At 51.0% G+C, this 3,424-nt stretch overlaps 1 pseudogene across 1 annotated transcript; it reads right to left on the bottom strand.

Moving 5' to 3' along the window:
- Positions 1 to 1,604: 1,604 nt before the first annotated feature.
- Positions 1,605 to 3,023, bottom strand: LOC310781434 (methionine aminopeptidase 2 pseudogene; annotated as a pseudogene). The gene has a single exon. The product of its transcript is annotated as a methionine aminopeptidase 2 pseudogene (transcript).
- Positions 3,024 to 3,424: the final 401 nt, after the last annotated feature.

Here is a 3,424-nt window from a genome sequence, read left to right as displayed (position 1 = left end):
CCTGGAAGTGGCTCGAGCTGGTCCATGCTGTTGTCGCAGGTTCAGGATTGAATGGCTGGGCTGTGAACAAGAGTCATCTCATTTATAACCTCTGCAGCGAAGGATTTATGACATCAATGATGACATCACAATTCAGTCTGTCACTCAATCATGTTATCAGTGATGTCACTGGGGCAATCACTGATGTCTTTGTGCGGTCAACCAGTTGCTAGAGAGACACTGCATGAAATAGGCCACGCCCATCATTGGGGAAAGCTCTCCGTTCACTTCCACACACCAGCGTCATTTTTCCTTGAATTAAACATAGCTAAAAGCTGTTGTGTGGTGGGGCTGCGCAGACAACAAATGTAAAAAATCACCAATAAAAGTTTTTTTGTACTGCTGAGCAAAAGCCATTGAGAATTTGCGACATGGGAGAACGCCAGGATTGGGGGAGGGGGCGTTGTTTCCCCCTGTTTTGGCCGTGGTTTCTGAATGATGATGCGCTCCGCAGTGTCTATAAGCTGGCTCAAGCCAATTTCCTGTCATCAGTGATGTCACTTGAGCCATTGTAATGTCTATGTGAGTGTGAAGGCCTAAAATAGGTCAAATATTACTATAGCGCCCCACTGTGGTGCCCCACTGTGGGGGAAAAAAAATCTATTCCAGACCCCTGAAAAGTGTTTCGGCAAATTTTGGAGACGATCGGAGCAATAGTGCGCCTTGCAACTCCAAACAAACCAGTGGGCAAGCTCTGCCCCTTTCCCACACGGACACGGAAGTAATCCCGAAAGCTGTAAATCCTCGAATGGCCACTTGAGGGAGGGCTCAGAAGTCCACTCATTCCCGTTCACCCCCATGTTAAAATGCCCCACTTTTAAGCATCTTTACAGCCTGGGCCTTCACATGGATTTGGTCTATATAGCTCATTTCACCTGTTCATAACAGCTGTAGGGGGGGTCATTTCTTATATAACTCATTTGTTTGGAGTAAAATAGACAATAGAAAAGGGGGTGATTGACAGGTCACCTGTCCAGTGATCGTGCAGCTTGCCGATCACAGACCAATAGCAGGCGGAGCTGCGGCTCTGGGAAACCCCCATCTCGCGTGAGCTGCGTAAGGACAACCCATTCCCTCCCAACGAATCAACTCTTAGTAGAGGCCTCGTATAGGCCCTTGCGGGTCTCTTGCCTCTACTTTGCACATTTCTTTTCTTGTTTATCTTGATAACTATCAGTATTTCTGTATGTTTAAATATGTGCTAAAAAAAACGGGTGACCAAAATCAATGGCATAGCTCTGTCCATATTTTTAGGTCAGTGGGACAAACGCACAGACAGACAGCTCTCCAATTATAGTAACTTCTTTGTGTCTCTGCAGGCTGTGTTACCGTTGCAGGTCTCAGGTGTGACTTAGGAAGTTAGGGCTGCAGCTGCTTTGCGGTCACTGGAAGTATGCCAAGAAAGCCAGCCCCTCTTCTTTGCGAGTTGTAAGTGGTGCATTGTGGGTACTGTAGTGTAAGAGGCATTTGGCAACAAGGGGTTTATTCTCTGGCAAAGGAGTTGAGTTTGGAGGTGCTGTGTTTGGCAGGAGTGAGTGAGGTTGGGAGGTAGTGGCGGTTGGGTCTCAGTAGTCGTCACCCCGGCTCACCACCTCCTTGCAGGTGGGCCTGAGCAGGATGGTGTGCTCGAACTGAGCGGTGTAGCTGCCCTTGGAGTCGCAGAGCGGGGGGTAAGGGTCCACGATGCCCAGCTCACACAGGTTCTTCAGGGCCATCAGGTACTTGCTCTCGCCCAGGCGGTCCAGCCAGCGGCGGCAGAAGGCCAGTGTGCCAAAGTTCTCGTTGACCACGTTCAGCAGGTGCTTCGCCTTGGACAGCGTGATGGGGACGTGGCCGATGTCGAAGTTCTTCATGTAGTGAGAGCACCCCATGCCATCGTGCACCACACCCTTCCCTGTGCTGCCAAACGTCTCAATGGCGTATACCTCTCCCTCCTCCATCTTCGTCGCCTCTCCTCCTTTAACGATGGGCACAGTCTTGCCAGCGTGGATCCTGTACTGGCCGATCGAATGACCGTTCAGGTTTCGTATCGGCTTCACTTGGTATGTTTTGCCGTCAAGCTCGACCTCATAGGACTCCATCACCTCCTGAATTGCCTCTCCAACGTCGCACAGACGCACATCGATTCCAGCGTTTTGGATTCCAGTATTGGTGGCGTCTCTCACAGCCTCCAGCAGCGCGTCGTACTTTGGGTTAAAGGTGACAGTGAAGGCACAGTCAATGATTCGCCCGTTGACGTGCGTGCCAAAGTCGATCTTGCAGACGTCGTCGTACTGCAGCACGGTGGGGTCTCCGGCGTTGGGCGTGTAGTGGGCTGCACAGTGGTTCAGAGAGCACCCGGTGGGGAAGGCCAGGCCGGCGTTCAGTCCGTTCTCCTTGATAAGCTTCCGAGAACAGTCCTCCAATCGCTCGCAGATTTGGATCATGGTCATGCCGGGTTTCATGAAGTTGCGGACGTGCTGGCGGACCTGTCTGTGGGCCTCGGCCGCCTGTCTGAAGTCGCTCCACACCTCCTCGTTGGCTTTATCCAGCACCCGCTTCTCCCTGCTGCTCGTACGCCATGCCGCGCTCCGACCATCCTGTAAAGTGGGGTATTCACACTCCTGTCCGATGGGGAACGCTCCATTTGGGTATAAATCACAGATGGGCACCGATGGAGGGTCAGTCTGAGTTTTGGGTTTTTTCTTCTTTCTCTTGTTCCCTGCTGGGTTTTCTCCATCTCCGTCTTCCTCCCCATCCTCTTTCTTCTTGTCTTCTATAGCCTGCTTCCCCAGCTGTTTGGTTACTTCAGCCACTCCATTCCCCTCTGCCTCTGCACCTGGCGTTATGGACTTGCTCTTCTTCTTCTTCTTCTTCTTCTTCTTCTTCTTCTTGGCTGTCTCCTCGGCTGGGTCGGCCTCATCTTTCTCGTCCGCCTCACCGTTCAAGTTCTGGTCCAGGTCGGGCTTCTGGTCGACTAACTGCTCCACAACCACATCCGCCATTATCACAGGCGCAACATGGTCCATGGTGTTGCCACAGGTTCAGATTTGATTGGCTGGGCTGTGAGCAAGAGTCGTCCAATTGATAACTATAGCAAGGAAGGATTTAAATCACTGATATCTCTTATGTATAGACTTGGTGGTCACCAGTGATGTCACTCGAGCACTCAATGATGATGTCATCAGTGATGATTTCACCAGATGATGTCATCATTGCTCAAGAGACATCACATCATTAGGTAATTAGGGAAATGCCCTAATTACCTAAAACAATCCGGCTCCATTATGTCACCCGCAGGGGTGCTCTTTCTTTACACCTCCTGAAAGATTATGGATAGAAAGATGGGTTAAATCCTCTGCACAGCCAATCAGCCAGCAGCAACCCTCATCGCACACTGAAGCAC

The sequence above is a fragment of the Poromitra crassiceps genome, assembly GCF_964638095.1.
Source record: "Poromitra crassiceps genome assembly, chromosome: 8".
Classification (NCBI taxonomy): domain Eukaryota; kingdom Metazoa; phylum Chordata; class Actinopteri; order Beryciformes; family Melamphaidae; genus Poromitra; species Poromitra crassiceps.
The sequence above is the reverse complement of the archived record's forward strand: the minus strand, read 5'-3'. Positions and strand labels throughout refer to the sequence as shown.